Source organism: Aricia agestis, chromosome 9 (assembly GCF_905147365.1).
Source record: "Aricia agestis chromosome 9, ilAriAges1.1, whole genome shotgun sequence".
NCBI lineage: Eukaryota > Metazoa > Arthropoda > Insecta > Lepidoptera > Lycaenidae > Aricia > Aricia agestis.
Window position 1 is genome coordinate 6,303,692 of NC_056414.1, and position 17,908 is coordinate 6,321,599.

Sequence of the window (17,908 nt, forward strand, 5' to 3'; positions counted from 1 at the left end):
TGTCAAGTGTTATCTTAAGTTGAGAACTTAAGATCCTAAATCGTGTTAGGTATGATTCAACGTATAAATTAAGATGTGATCTTAACGGGACGAGATCCATCTTAAGACGTGACCGATGACATGGGTCCTTTCATCAGATGTTTAGAAGCGGAACATTTATTATTTTCACACCATTTCTTTACAGTAAATTGTTTTTGACACCTGAGTTTCCTTGATATAAGATACAGAACTGAGTCATCTTAAAAAGGTAGGAGTTATTGTTTTAACTTACTTTGTAGAGATATAACTTTGGCAATGGCTATTAATCCATACAATGAGAAGCTTGGATGCCACTGTTAATAAAATTTAAGTGGACAATATTCTTCAAATTTTTATGTACTTAATATCACAAAAGGGGTATGAAGATTTTTGTATGGAGCCTGGCCGACTTCCTGTCCGCTAAATGTTTTTTTTCGCGTTCACGAATATTTTTTTCAAAAATGGATAGCTAACATCAATACAAACAAAAAATAATCTTGGACAAAACCGCGTAAGGTGTGATTTCAAAGATTTGAGCTGCCAAAGTTGCAATATCTTAAATTGGTAAAACTTTTGTCTAAGATTATTTTTTGTTTGTATTGATGTTAGCTATCCATTTTTGAAAAAAATATTCGTGAACGCGAAAAAACACATTTAACGAAAGTAGGTCGGCCAAAATCTTGATACCCCTTTGCTACAAATGTTTTGTCTAATAGAAAGAGACACGCAAAGGAGATGACACTATATTTATGTAACTCATCTAGAAAAATAGCCAAGGTCCCTGCAGAAACACTGAGAAAATGTATTTTTATGGAATTTTTTCCTTTCTTATTCTTACTGCTTCTTGAGACTTTTCGCTGCAAAAAATGGCTTACTTTGCCTATAGTAGGTATTCTACCCTTGTTTTATCTTGGTATAATTTCACCCAACATATTTCAAAGCGTTCGAGCGACGATCGAAACAAGATATCGAAATGCACGTTTTTCTAACACAAACTTTAACATGTGAGACGAATCGAGCCCACGCCGAATTTACATACCGATTTAGTTATATATAATATATATTATATAGGTCCGAAGTAGGAAGTACAACAGTCTTTATGAATATGTAAAATGTCTGCTAGGTCCGTCTTTAAATTCTTTATCAAATTGAAAACGACGTAAGTTATAGGCCAAGTTTTATCTATTTAAGAGCTCACCTGACTCTAAAAATCAAACATCGTCCTTCTCTCTTCACACTCACGCCCGTCTTTCATATGCCAGGTGAAAAAGGACGGCGCGGAATCATCGCCGAGTTAGTTTTACTTGAATAAAAGACGAACTATAATGATTATGAAAAAAGTGTTTTGAGTAAATTTAGGTTTTATCAATACCTTTTTAGATATTAAGGGGAGGTTATTCCTAAATTAGCAGGCCGATGTCTGTCAGTGCGAATATCGACGTAAAAGACATTAAAATAACATTCATATCAGCGCGCCTTGTACAGTGGCGGTTACGACGATCGCCGCGTCCATGATAGGGCGAAATAGGAGAAAAAACCTTTTTACTTAGATAAAAAATAGTATAACTAAACATGTATCCGTACATTTCCCTGTAAAATTTTAATAGTAATCGAACTATCCAAATTATTTTTTGATTGAGTCCCTGTAAGTCCTATACAACTGAAAATGTTTTTAAAATCGAGGTTGTTTCGGAAATTTTTTTTATCGAGTAAAATTATCTGTATTGTGTTTCTAACCGTAAAAGTCACTAGTTAAAAGATGTATCTATACATGTATATATTTTTCAGTTTTTTTTAATGACGCTTTCTTTAAAAATTACTCATTCTAGAAACGTGAATTTGGAATAACCTAGCCTTAAAAATATTAAAGAAAAGACAGCAAACTTCGAAGATCCAAGCAAAAATGTGTCTAAAACAAGGTTTTTTGTAAAAAAGAAACTATCGAGCATTTTTTGAGTAATCGTGTTTTCGTCTTGAGCATTTAATCTTTATGAACTGAAGTTACTTGTGTCAAAAAATCAGTTTTCTAGACCTTACAGATTTTGAGATCTAGGTTAAAGTATGTAGTCAAGTTAGGGTCATATGGGCTCTTAAGGCTATTTATAAGGACAATATTATTAAGGTAATTTAAAATTCGCTAAGTAGTGCGAGCTAAAATTAAAATGTCTAAGTAATAATTTATATCTTTACTATAGATACTTAATACTATAAATGAGAAAGTGTGTCTGTCGATCTATCTATTACCTCTTCACGTTTAAACCACTGAACCGATTTTGATAAAATTTTGGAACGGAAGAATGTACGATTCCCGCGCGATAAAGGAATTTCTTCTCCCCAACTAGGTTTCGGGACAGTAACTAGTTATGATATATTATAAACATTTTATTTACTAGGTCAGTGACTTTAAAACAATGTTTTAAACTCACTAAGCTATTGAAATTCAAACTAGCTAAGCAATATTTCATTTTTAAGTATTTACTTCCATAGAATTGCTTTGTAGCTTCCAATTAATGATATTATATTCATATTTGTCCGAATTTTTAACACTTTTTTTGTAAATCTAGCATTCGTTTTCCTACTGGCCCGGAAACACAAAAACCAAAAAATATTTATTGTGTTAATGCAACAAAAAATTCGAGGAGATATTAGTATAATAAATCATTATTTATTACCTTGTTTTATCCTTTTATTGGCGCCTTTTTCTTTTATGTATTAATAAACAACAAAAAATAATAATCATGTAGCATTTTGTAGTAGATTTATCAATGTCACAAAAATGTCACCAGATTATATTGTGATTTTTTAGCTTTCTCGGACTTAAAAGTTCAAAATATAAAGCTTCGACACGAATTTATCATCTGTTGCCTACAGTGTCCTCCTAATACCAGAATTTTTGGCCACTTAAGCGTACAAAAAGGAAATCTCCTATTGACTTTTTTTCTGTCTACAATGAGAAACATCTGTCAGAAAAAGTGGGCTATGCCAGGCGGCATCAACTAATTATATAACATAGGCATGTTATATAATTTGTTGAATTAATATTATATAAATAATTAATATTTTCCTTAAGGAAAGCCACTAAGGGTCAATTTATACTAGCGCAGAGTTGAAGCGAATTCCCAAACACGGAACACAGAAAATTCAACCTTAAGGTTGAATTTTCTGGAGTTAGCTCCAGAGCGTAACGCATATGTCGCAGCCGACTGGTTTAAATAGCCGTTCAATCAAACAGCTAGCCCTTTGACTGAACAACGCCATTCAATCACACGGCTATACGTCGTTTAGCCGACTTGTGGACTACAACGTTCAACACTACAGCTAGACGACGCTTAGCCAACTGGTTTGTTTTTGTTTTGGCGGGGGGCTGCGCCCCCGAGCCCCCCTTTTCTTTGACGGCGGTCGCCGGCTGCTACCGCAGCACGCTCGTTGCGCTCGCTCGGCTCCCTCTGTGTTGTGGTCTAAGTTCTAAATAAACCTAACCAACTTTTGGACTTTCTGGATTGTGTTTGTTTTTGTTTTGACGGGGGGCTGTGCCCCCCGAACCCCCCTTTCGGGGGAGGCTGCGTCCATCCATTTTATAATCCCGTAATTTCTCCTCGAATATTTGTTGAAATTTTTTCACTCGTATGTGCCTCCACAATTTTTGTCTCTTTAATAACACTTGTAACTTTTATTAACTACTTTCTTTCCGAAAAACAACCACAAACACAAACAAACACGGTCTGCTAGTTGACGCCATATTGTAAATAAAACGCACGGTGCGCGCTGATTTACTTCAATTAGACGGCGGCTTTTGAATCAGCTGTAGTGTTGAACGTTTTGAGCGACTAAAATATTCAATATAAAAGCTAGACGTGTGATTGAATGGCGTTGTTCAGTCAAAAGGCTAGCTGTTTGATTGAACGGCTATTTAAACCAGTCGGCTGCGACACATACATTACTTCTGCGAGGTCAATCAGCTTTGGTCGGGCGCATCGACGCGAATTCGCGCGGATGCGCGCGCCTTTTTAAATTCTCAGAAGTAATAAAGTGCGTTAACGGTTGAATTTGTTATATTCAGTTTTAATAATTCACTTCGATGCGCTTCGACTCTGCGCTAGTATAAATTGACCCTAATTGTTTTTTATAAAGGAACCGTATAAGAATTTTATTTGCGATATCGTATCGGTCAATCGCAAATAAGTGGCCACCCTTATAGATTCTCCAAATCAATCAATACTAAACCTAAGAAATAAAATAAAGAAATCAAATCGTAATAAAATTCCAATGCTAATATTATACAATAAAATGAGTTAAGGGTTTATTATTGTGTTATCGTGGTTTGAATATTGAAAAGCCTTATACTTCCGAATACAGTATTTATTGTACAATAACTTTACTGACTTTGTAAAAGTATTTTTATGGGATTAAACAGGAAGTTGTAAATTTTATATTTTACAAATAATGCAATCTTTTTTATTTATTGCATGTTTTTCCAACACGAAAAACGGGAGTTTTAAATATACTTAAGGTTAAATGCATCTATTAGCATCTATTTTTAATTGATCGCGCATAACTTTTATCAGAATATAAGTAACGTAATACGCGTAACAATATGCGTTTTACATTAACGCTAATTGAATATTATGTATTTTTTCACATTTTTTCATCACTGGGACAGTCACAAAAACCTCTACAAAATTTTAAATGTCTCATTAGAGAAATTTGATGAGACTTTGTCTCATATTATTTTGGCAGCCGGTATTTGGCCGTTAGTATTGTTCAGGAAGCACGTTCAAATCTGGGAATGAGTTATGAGCAAAATCCGAAGATTTGCAGAAGATGCGGAAAATCCACTAATACCGTTCTTTAGAACTATATGATGAGTCAAGAGCGACGACTGACGAGGAAATTGACACCATATTAGCTATAATAAGATTATGTAGGTACTATAAATATATATTCTACTTCGTCCGCGTCAACAAAATGTAAAATACATAGGTAGAAAATAAAAAAGTAAAAAATATCCTCCCCCTTTTTGGAAGTCGGTTAAAAAGTAGCCTAAGTTACTCTTTATTACATCAGCTATCTGCCAATAAAAGTCCCGTCAAAATCGGTCCAGCCATTTCGGAGATTAGCCAGAACAAACAGACAGACATACAGACAGACAAAAATTCTAAAAATTGTTATTTTGGTGTAAGTACCGTCTAAATATTCATATGCATGTAGTAAAAACGGTTATTTTAATAATACAAACAGACACTCGAATTTTATTTATATGTATAGATTATTATGTGTCATACACGTAATATTATAATAATATTATGTCTGCGGCATCTTAGCTATAGTAAACGGTATAATCAAGTTTAATCTAGTTTTGCTTGAATAGTAATTAATTGAAGCTTATTTTGTTATAGTAAATATATTATTTGCTGTTCATCACTTAAAAAACATAATGTTTTAGTCCTACATGGTCTATTATTTTAATTTTGTGTATTTTTTCACTGATACCTCCAATACTCAAGGAATGAGAAAATACCCTAAAACCAAAATTACAACAACTTAGTTTATGCGGCACGCTTAAAGGCAGATTTATATAAATAGACACTTTATCATTAGATTTTAATCACATATTATAATTAGAAATAGATGCGTAAACATCATATTGACGCAAAATCCAGTAGCTGTTTTCTTAATTAAATGAGCCTTGAACTTTGGCTAACCTAATTGTAAATTTTATGTGTGCACTAATTTCCCTAAATCATATAGCTCATGACGACGTTAATAAAAAAATCAAGTTGAAGCCGAATTATTAAAGCATTTTTAGCCCCAATTTCCCCAACGACTGTTTCAATGTTCAATTTAATATCACGTTACCTCTTTCGTTTTTCATTTGAATGAAAAAGAAGACATGGCATTTTAATAAGCTGTTAACACTAACAGACGTTGGTGAAATTGGGTCTTAACTCGCCAATTTTAATCGACCGTTATCTGATATACAGGATGTAACAAAACAGAGTGATAATACTTTAGGGTATGGGAAACTGGCCAATCAAAGACGCTAGCGTCGTACTTTCATCAAAATGTTATACTGACAACACTATCAAAAGGTTCTGTCAAAAACCCCTAAGAAACTGGCTTTTAGTAACCTTACCATTTTGAGTTTCCAGTTATTTTAGCCTACGTCTGAATTACTTATTCTGATCCAGATTTTCCGAACTATATATATTTTATACGTGGGAGAGCCATGCTTCGGCACGATTGGGCCGGCTCGACCGGAGAAATACCACGTTCTCACAGAAAACCGGCGTGAAACAGCGCTTGCGCTGTGTTTCGCCGAGTGAGTGAGTTTACCGGAGGCCCAATCCCCTACCCTATTCCCTTCCCTACCCTCCCCTATTACCCTATTCCCTCTTAAAAGGCCGGCAACGCACCTGCAGCTCTTCTGAAGCTGCGAGTGTCCATGGGCGACGGAAGTTGCTTTCCATCAGGTGACCCGTTTGCTCGTTTGCCCCCTTATTTCATAAAATAAAAAATAAATAAAATAAACTATTACGTGCGTATAAGGTAGTATAATAAAGGTCTTCATGAATTATTTAAGAGATAATTTCTTAGGTCCTAAGAAAATTTAATATAATGTTTAATTTCAGCTATATTAATTGATACAATTAGTTTTGTTTTAATCTGTATTTTTTTAAGTGCAAATTTTCCGTGTAATTTTTTTAAATTAATCATGCAATTCTCGATCTAATTTTCAAAATCCAGTTTCGAAGTACTAAATGCTCAGATGAATAATAAAAAGGCATTTATTTGAAACGGTACAAGTTTATTTCGGGTCTCATGCAAGGAATTCGGCCTTCGAGTCGTCCTTACGATCTCATATTTTAGTGCCGCGTTTCGCCCACAAAACATGGCATTTAATATAGTCCATCCTCGGGACCACAGATACTAAATGATAGAAGTGGCACTGTAAATTATTAAAATACTGGACGAAATGAACTATTGCGTGGGAATTATAATTTTTTCCAGGATAAATAGTATTCTATGTGTTTTCTATGATATGAAAGCTACGAATAATAAAAATGTAATTAAATCCATTTTATTAATACAAAATGAAAATAAAACTAAGGATAAAGTACATTACAAGAAAACAAAGAAATGCATGATATTTGAGGAACTTTAAAAACATGGAGACGCAGATTACAAAGCCGTGTCTATTATATTTTGATTTGTAGTCAATCCTCTATCAGAATTGCCTTAATATTTAAGATATTTTCGGTAGCCTAATATAAATAACAAATAATATGTATTTACTTTGAAGTTTCAGCTTCTTTTGAACGTGTTGTGCCTACCAAAGCTTAGGTAGTATTTTCACAAACACTTAACTTTAATTAAAATATTCAACCATTAATTTAGATTTTATTAAATTAAATGCGTTGATATAAATAATAAGTTGCGGATTATTAAAATCATTGGTTTTCAATAATCACGCTAGCTTATCATTTTTCGGCAATAATCACATCTTTAATTTTTTTATGAACGTAATATTAGTAGTTTAAGCGTTAAGGACATACAGAAACACTTATGTATTTAAAAACAAGGAATAGTTAACAATGAAATCAAAAACATATCCTAAACTTATCGAAGAAACGTTTCCATTTTATGGCATATAAACATTTTAGATTTAAGCACATGTTAATTGCATTTTAAGCTTAAAACACCATAGATCACTTCCGGACCTGTCGACCACAATCAAAGTTTCATCATAATAGGATTATCCACCGACCTTCTTCCAACTTGTTTACGGATTCTATACTACCAATTTGTTTCAACAATTGACGACCTCTAGAAGGAATTTCTATTATATATGCATTTATTATAATCATTACCACGCGTGTATAATGTTGACTTCCATGTCATACACGAATCATTTGTAATTGAGTCGTTTTTTGTATGCACAGCTTTAGCAAACTTTAAGAAGCTGTACCTACAGAATCACTTAGCATTTCCGGTATATTAACTTAACTAGCTTTTGCCCGCGGCTTCGCTCGCGTTATGAAGTATTATTAGACAAATTAGTTTGGGCTAGGACCTAGGCTATACTAGTTAATCATATCGCGTAAAGGAAGAACTAGTTGAGCCTAGGCAAAACTGGTTTATCCTGAAATCGGATTTGGCCGGTAAGATATACGATCTTTCATCCCCTATTTAGTGGAATTTATCAAAATCCTTTTTTCGGAATGCCTATCTCCTTATTCATAGTAGCTTTATGCATGCAAAGTCTCAGCCCGATCGCGGTTTTAAATTTACGAAGCTTCATACAAACGTTCATCCCTTATTCTACCCGAATTGATCAAAATCCTTTCTTAGCGGATGCCTAGATCATAACATCTACCTGCATACCAAATTTCAGCCTGATCCATCCAGTGGTTTGGGCTGTGCGCTGTGTCAGTCAGTCTGAGTCCTTTGAGTTATACAGTGTGTTAGTGTAAACACCGTTATCCTTTAAACCATCAAATGAGCCCGTCAAAATGAACGACTTTTGCTATGAGAACAATGCTGGGAACTCAAAAAAAAAATACCGTCTTCATACCCATACGGATGCCCGCATCGGCAATTTGTATTTATATTTACCCTGTATAGATTTTACTGTAAAAGTAGCAGAGTCGAAATAATAACTTTTTAAAACTTATGTATGGATAAATTCATGGAGCTCTGGCCTCTGAGGCGCTTGCCCATAGAAGTTACAAAAACAATCTATTTCAGGCTGCTACTTTCTAAGCGGGTTCCATTTACTTTGTTTTGTGACAGCCTATATATTATATTTAAAGGAATGAAAAGGATCAAAATATGTGTAACATTGGATTAGAAAAATTAGAATTCTAAATCTCCCATCGTAGTCATTGCCTTAATAAATCCATATACAGCCTTATTAAGTAAATTATTTTAGGTAGCGTTTGTAAAACCCTTTATAATGTTAAATTATTGAAGGGAAAATACCCTTTAACCTTTCTTACTCGTATTGTTATTGGAGTCTCGAGAGTTGAAAAGATTCGTTAGTAATGTAAGCAAGTATACGTACAGAATGGACACTCAACAGGTTGATACCTATGTTGTGAGAAATGGGCATTAACGATTAATCATTAAGCAGTAATGTACCCTTGCACGTTGGGTTATTATGGAGAACCATGATTGTGATTTGTGATGCACGTAGCATGCACATTGCACAATTATTGACATCTATCACGGATTATCATAATAATAACTCACACACCGGTTTCGCTGACGGTGGCCGGTTTAATTGAAACTAAGCCAGTTACGCAGGAGTAATTTTATAGTGCCCAAGTGTGTGCGCAGTACACTCTCTATTCCTTTACTCACATAGCCCAGTGGGACGGACGACCGACACGACTGGCGAGAGATCAGGCACAGGACCGACTTTTTACATGCCCAACCGATGCATGGTCATCGGCTTACTTGTTAGTTCAGGTGATCAGCCTACATTGCCCCAACTGAACTTGGAAATAATATGTTTCCAACGCGGGAATCAAATCCCACGACCTCCGAGTCAAGAGCCACGCTCTGAACCACTGGACCACGGATGCATGAATACGTGATAATCATAGACGATAATATTATATCCAGTGTGTAACAAAACTAAGCGATAATACTTTAAGGTGTGTAATGGGCCCCTGGCTCGCTATGAAAGTAACAGAAAATTTATGACGAATTATGAATTAACAGTATACTCTTTATAAGAGACATAATTAAACACTGCCTAACTAAAGTATTACCGCTTTCTTTTAATACGTCCTGTAGACTTTAGAGTGGGTCCAAGCGAGACATTCCATATAATATAGAGTTGACAGTTAGGCTGCGTTTCCACCAGATATGTATTGCGAGGAATGTGTTTTTGAGAACCAATAGAATCGTTTCATTGACGTGAGCTTACATGACCTCGCTCAGCGCAGAGATTCTATTGGATCTTAAAAACACATTCCTGGCAATTACACATCTCTGGTGGACACGCAGCCTTAAAGTAGCAGCGCCGAAAGAGTTACTTTTTTCACTCAGTTTTGTGATATCCTGTACACCTTTACATGTTTATATATTGGATTAGTAAAAGTAGAGATAAAAGATATGTAGAAAGGTCATGTAAGAGTATAAGTCCAAGCCCCAAAAAATTTTTTTTATTTATATTGATGACGTAGTCGTAATTTATTTTATGACTATTTAGTTTAATTTTCATTCAATTGTACAAAAATATTTTGCGTCATTCGTGTTACTGCTGGCTAAAATAATGTTTTTTACCGACGTCACTGTGATAAATTGTGTCAGTTTGACCCTATTTGTTTGCTCATTCCAGGATGCACGCTGGCGCCTATTGTCGAGACGATGACGAGAACTAACATGAAAATATCAAGACTACGAAAAAGTAAGTGTAATTAGGTTTTATTTGAAAAGTCGTAACCAAACTACTCCCTGCGTTTCTATTCATGTTTTAAGTAGTGTGGGTTAATGAAAATTAAGCGGCAATACTTTAACTTCACTGTACAAATTATCATGCTTAATCGGTACACTATTTTGCCTCTAAATAATAATAATAATAGCTCCCACACCGGTTTCGGTGACGGTGGCCGGTTTCATTGAAACCAGACCAGCTACGCAGGAGTAATTTTATAGTGCCCAAGTGTGTGCGCAGTACACAAGAGCACTCTCTATTCCTTTACTCCCATAACCCAGTGGGACGGAAGTCCGACACGACCGGCGAGAGATCAGGCGCAGGACCGACTTTTTACATGCCCATCCGACGCATAGATCATCTTACTAATCAGACAATCAGGTGATCAGCCTGCATCGTCCTAACCGAACTTGGAAATAACATGTTTCCAACGCGGGAATCGAACCCACGACCTCCGAGTCAAGAGCCGCGCTCTATACCACTAAACCACGGAGGCGTTACCTCTAAAGTAGATAATTGAAATAGAATAGGTGATGCGGCTTTTATTCATATAGCTATAGGAATAAAATGAGATTTGAGAGAATATATTTTGAAGGACAGATATTAAGTCTCACCTTCACGAACAAAGCCTATATAAGAGTTGCAACATCTCTGCAACATCTCTAGTACACTAGTAGATCGCTTTTCGATCTCAGCTAAACTTTAGATACTCTATCTCGTTGCTCTTTGATCAGGACACATAAGGCTACAATATTTATGCGCGCCCGCGTCTGCGCGTTGGCGCCTGCACGCCGACGCGACATTCAAAACATTTAATGATCTTAACATTCCGATCGTTTAATTCCTGTTTTCGGTGGTCAGTGGTCACTGAATTCGAAGGAAATCCAACAGGATGTGATGATTCAGTTTTCTTTGTGGATTTCTTCAAAATATTATTCATTTGATTTGAACCGTTATAATTATTAATTGAATAATATGTTCACATTATTGATTGAAATAAAGGAACCCAAACCTTTAGTGGAATTCGTAAAGTTTTGGTATTTTATTGATATTATCATACATGAAATATACAATATTATGTATCTACTTACTAGATTTTAACAACTATTTTCAGGACCTGAAGTTTTATTTACATAATATTAATATACTTCCAGTTCACAAGTTCATAAACCAACATTATATTAATATTTGTATGATGTTAAATACTTATGTAAGTACCTACCATTGAATACCGATGGACCATTACCAAAATGCTACCAACTGTTAGTGCAACTTTTTTGCAATCGCTTACTCCGATTATAACAATTTAGAAGCCGGTTTCCTTTGTTTTATTTTGTTACACAATTAAGTAGATTTATGGTTCAATGTAACCATAAATTGTGACATGGACAATTTGTGATTTAAATCGTTTAGGAGAGTCACTTGGGTGCGATGGAGGTTACTGGTTAGGTGACGCGGTAATGACTAAGGGCATGTTTCACCACTTCCTGATAAGTGCCGAATAGGCTATTCACCAATTAACTTGACAGATGAAATATGGGGAATCTGTCAAAAAAGCTGTGAATAGCATATTATTCGGCACTTTATCAGAAAGTGATGAAACAGGCCCTAAATATAATATATTTAGGGCCTGTTATTTTATACGTGGGAGAGCCATGCTTCGGCACGAATGGGCCGGCTCGACCGGAGAAATACCACGTTCTCACAGAAAACCGGTGTGAAACAGCGCTTGCGCTGTGTTTCGCCGAGTGAGTGAGTTTACCGGAGGCCCAATTCCCTTCCCTATCCTCCCCTTTTCCTTTCCCTTCCCATCCCTACCCTCCCCTATTATCTTATTCCCTCTTAAAAGGCCGGCAACGCACCTGCAGCTCTTCTGATGCTGCGAGTGTCCATGGGCGACAAAAGTTGCTTTCCATCAGGTGACCCGTTTGCTCGTTTGCCCACTTATTTCATTAAAAAAAAGTCAAATTTTGTGTTTGTCATTACTCATTATATTCTGCTATCCTTTAGTCTTCAACCACTATGCTACTCGTAGCTATAATAACATTTCACTCACAGATTTATACGTGTTAAATCATTTAATATCACATAAATAATCGGCCAAGTGCGAGTCGAACTCGCACACGAAGTGTTCCGTACCGGTATTACAAATACAAATGTCTTTATTCACCATGATAATTTTACAAACATTTTAACAAATAACGGTCCCCCAAACTAGGCGAAGCCTGTCCTATGGGGGAGTTTAATTGAGTACAGTAAGTATTGCGGCTAGAACAACAGAAACATAAAGAAAACAAACAAAATAACAACCTTAACAACAAATCATCCTTATTCTTAAAAAATATATAATATATATTTATAAATATAATTATAAATGTGTAAAATGTGTGTGTATGTGTGTGTGTGTTTGTGTGTGTGTGTGTGTGCGAGTGGTTATTAATTGTACACTTTTATTAGGTTTTCGGCTTCGGCGTATGACCATGACAGCAGTGATTGGGTAAGAACTTTTTTACCTTTATGTACAGAGTATAGTTTCAAATCAAACAGGTTTACAAGTCTATTATAGATGTATGGAGACAGAAAAATTCCAAAGTGGTAGGCGAAAGAAGTAGATACAGAGACATTAGGTACTTTAAAAATTCTTTTTTTAAGCATTTCGTCGTAAGTATGTTGACATTTAACTATAGATTTATGTACTGCTTCAAACACTCTTACTAGATAAAGATTTCTGACACTTAGGACCTTGGTATCATCGTATAGGCTTTTAGTAGGATATCTTAAGGGCTTCTCCAGTGCTACTTTCAGTACTCCTCTCTGCGCTCTTTCCAGTGGAAGAAGAGTGAAAGATGGACAGCCTCCCCAAGCCAGAATGCAATAATTGATAACCGATTGGCATAGAGCGAAGTAGATAGTTTTGAGGGTCTGACCATCGACCACACCTCATAGGTTCCTCATGACGGCCATTAATTTTCTAACACGCTTGGACGTTTCTGTTGTGTGCTGTTTAAAGGTCATTTGGTGGTCCAGGATAACACCAAGGTAGCGGATGGATTCACTGCGCTGGATAGCAGAACAATTATAGCAGTTGATGTTCTGAACGGGAAACGTACACATTGAGGAATGGATTTTTAACTCATTAAGCGAGGAAGGGGCGGAGGCAGCATTTTTGTGGAAACAAAGAAACTTGGTTTTGGAAGTATTAAGAGAGAGAAGATTAAAGTTTAACCAGTTAGATAGAGTAGCCATGCCATCTTCAGCTCTCTTGCGGACTTGCTCCCATGTTGCATCATAAAAAATAATGGTTGTGTCATCTGCGTAATATTGAAGTTTTGCGTTTTTAAGAGATAGGCTTGATATATCATTAATATAAAGAAGAAAAAGCGAGGGGCCCAGGATGCTTCCTTGAGGTATGCCATATTGAACAGATCACATATTACTTTTAACTCCGCTAATTTGAATGAGTTGACTTCTGTTAGACAGATAACTTTCGAATCAATGTAATTGATTGCCTCTTATGCCGTAGCATTCCAGCTTTTTTAATAAAATAGGGATCGAAAGAGAGTCGAATGCCTTGGCAAGATCGAGGAAGGCTCCAATGCATTTATGCCCATTATCGAGATTATTAACAACTGAGTTTGTAAGTAAAGTCACAGCATCTTCTGTGGATTTTCCCTGTCTGAAACCGAATTGATTATCCGAGATTATGTTATTCCTTTCTAGAAACGACACCAATCTTTTGTTTATTATACGTTCTAGGAGTTTGGATATATTGGACAAAAGAGAGATAGAGCGGTAATTGGAGGGGTTAGATTTTGTGCCGCTTTTATGTAAAGGAAATACAGCCGCCACCTTCCATATTTTTGGAAAAGTTCCTGTTTCTATACTAAAGTTAAATAAAATTGATAAGGGTTCGGCGATGTATTTGCATAAAACTTTTAGTATTTTGTTATATATTTTATCGAGACCTGGAGAGCTATTTGGTTTAAGGCTTTTTATAATGTCACAAATTTCATTTGGATCAGTTGGAGCTAAGAAAAATGAATTAGGGAATGATTTGTTTGAAAAAGACAAAAATTAATTATTAATTTTAAATATTAGCGAAAGACAAAAAATTGTGTTTTTGTATGGAAGCTCCTCCATTAAAGCACAATATAATTAAGTATTTTGTGAAAATTTCAAGTGCCTAGCTGTTACCATTATTGATTACGAGCTAAAAAGGCCATAAAATCACGTTTCTTGTATGATGACCCCCCTTAAATATTAACTTTATTTTATTTTTAGTATTTGTTATTAGAGCGGCAACAGATATGCCTCATAGTTTGGACTACTAGGGCTTTGTTACACCTACCGAGTAGAGTGGCGAGACAGTGGCGGGACAGTGATCTCAGCCAATCTAATAATCTAATAATCGGTAGGTGTAACAATGCCCATAGGAAACGTGTAACAGTTATAGCACTGGTCACACGTCCCTCAATTATTTAATAATTGAATAAATTGATTTCTTAGAAATGAACTTTTTATATTTAATACTTTTTCTTACATAGTATTCTGAGCAACACATGGCATTATTAATAAATAATGACGGCAATTCAATAGTCAATTTCACTTGTTCAAGAGCATGACTAAACCATTTATTATTCCAAAAGTACTTGTGTTATTGAAAAGCGGTTGGTGCCTTTATTTTTTGCTGTAGGTACTCTAGCTGTTGTTGTTAATTTAAGTTGACATTAACAAGAGAGACATCATTTAGGCTACAAAGAGCTTCTTCTAAATCAATTCCATTGGATAGTAAACTGTAAATCTGCTTGTGAATTTTAATAATTTTGAATTTCCTTTCATTCAATCATGTAATTTATTTTACCCAACAGAAAATAAGCATTAGCCACGTTAACTCTTGCTAATCTTCTGAGTACTTATACAAAAATATTTTATGTTATTAACGTTATAAAACATAAAAATAATTGAAATTGTTTCTCTTAATTAACTTAATCGAAAAGTTTTATTGCCTTTTTAACTTGGATAAGATAATATTTATATGGTCCATTACTCAAACGAGAACCTACTGGTATTAATATCAATTAGTAAATTAATTAAATTAAATCTGCAGCGTGATAATCTTTCAATTAAAAGTTTAAAAATCGGCCAAGTGCGAGTCGAACTCGCGCACGAAGGGTTCCGTACCGTTATAGCGCAAAAATAGGCAAACATTTTGTTTTTTTCCCCTATACTTAAATTTAAATTTTAGTCCCCCTTTAATTCAAATTTTAGTATTAATTATTAAAGTACTCAATATATAATTGAGTGTATTGCGAAAATTTCAAGTACCTATCTATTGCCATTTTTGATATCAAGCAAAAATGGGCAAATAAATCATGTTTGTTGTATGGGAGCCCCCTTAAATATTTATTTTATTTTATTATTAATATTTATTGATATAGCGGAAACAGATAGGTATACATAATCTGTGAAAATTTCAAAAGTCTAGCTGTAGCGGTTCTTGAGATACAGCCTGGAGACTGACAGACAGACATACAGACAGACAGACGGACGGACAGCCAACGAAGTCTCAGTAAAAATAGGGTCCCGTTTTTACGCTTTGGGTACGGAACCCTAAAAAGTTACCTCAATGTTTTTCTTGTGAGTAACATTATAAATTAAAATCTTATACCTATATTATAACTTATTCAAACTTTATATTACTTATAATAACTACAACGTATTACATATAATAATTTAAATGTTTTAAAGAAATTTTGATAAATTTATGACTTTTCTTTTGATGCAAAGAAGCGTTTTTCCGGATTCTTATCGTCTTTGTCTCTTTTGCAGCAAATTTTGACAAAATCATTATGGTGTTACACAGACAATTGATCATTACAAGCAGAATACAAGTATAAATAGCGTAGTCAAATAATTAAAAAGACCAAAAGGAAAATGCATGTTTCAAATACGAATAATATTTACTTTATCCTACACCTCATCAGTTATCTAATACGAAATATGCAGCAAAAACAAATACAAGAATTTATAGCTATCATGCTGTGGAAAAAAACTTTTAAGGACTATAAATTGTCAACGCGTGTGGCGCCAGACTAAAAAAATACGCAAAGGTAAAGAAAAAAAGTGTGAGCTTTATAACGGACTTATAATCGTTAGGTATGCAGGCCTTATACGACCTTGCTGAACAGTTACTTTTACACAACTTTTTAATCGTGGGTTTTTTACGGAAAGTGGAGTATATACGTGTTAGATATTAATAATGATAATATTATTATTGTACTCTGTGAACGCCTCTGTTGTTCAGTTTATGAAAGCCATTGCCTACTTGTAGTAATAAATATATCTGGTCTCTGATACCATAGAGTAATATCTGCTTGTACCAATATTGTATGATGATTTTTAAGTTTATGTTATTATTATTTGTGAATATTCTGACTTGTTGCCTATTATATGTTACAAATTCGAACTTATATTATTCATCGCATCAATTACAAAATTTAACGCAGTTGCACTTTACGATACATCGTAGTAATTATTATCTAAAGCCTAAACACATTTTGTCGTAAAAGTTAAAAATTTTGACCAACTTCCAAAAGGAGGGTAGTAATATGTTGAACTTATTTTACGGATTAAATAAGAGTAGAGCCCGCATAAAAGTTTTTACCCTTGGTCGGCTATAGCAAGCGTTGTTCGCAATGACTATACTGTACTCGGCGAAACATGGCGGTAGCGGTCATTGACTCCCTGTCAAAAACTTGTCATTTTCTATACAAAACCACGATTGACAACATCTGACACTTCATTGTCAGTCGCTGTTTATATAGAAAATGACAAGTTTTTGACAGGGAGTCAATGACCGCTACCGCCATGTTTCGCCGAGTACAGTAAAGATAATATAGAAAACACTCGTATGCGAACGATAGATTAGATCGCAATTTGTAATAAATATTTTGTTTTTTTATAAAGTTAAAATATGTGTTTTTTGTAACACAAGCAATTTTTGCCAGTGTTGTCTGTGATCGGTCTTGTCTATGTCATTGTCATGTTTATAATAGCTGTCATCCATAGTCTGTACTTTATGGTCTCTTCCTCTGTGCTCTCTGTAATGGCTCGTTACTTGCAATAAATTGTCTATGTTTTTTCAAATCTTGCTATTTATTTCAACATCCACGCAAAATTCTTCTGTATTTACGTCCGAAATTAATACAGTTGAACATTGTAACCTCTTCCATTTCGGAAGTCGGTTGAAAAATGAATGTGTTGTAAGCGTAGGCAAATTTCTTGTGTCCAATGTCCATTGTTCGCTGATCAATAGAATCACATGAACAGTTAAAACATCATTAGTGGACATTGGTGTATCTATTTCGATAATATGACTCATGAGCAAAGTTTTGGTCATAAGCAACGGTATATTATTAATAAATTATGTTCGACATAGTCCTAATAAAG

The 17,908-nt window shown here is 34.8% G+C and overlaps 1 long non-coding RNA gene across 1 annotated transcript; it reads right to left on the reverse strand.

The window, feature by feature from the left end:
• Positions 1 to 4,787: 4,787 nt before the first annotated feature.
• Positions 4,788 to 12,705, reverse strand: LOC121730643. The gene is made up of 3 exons (XR_006036140.1): positions 12,608 to 12,705; positions 8,387 to 8,392; positions 4,788 to 4,798 (listed from the first exon to the last, which is right to left on the reverse strand). It is a non-coding gene; the product is annotated as an uncharacterized LOC121730643 (long non-coding RNA).
• Between the last annotated feature and the right edge of the window lie 5,203 nt (positions 12,706 to 17,908).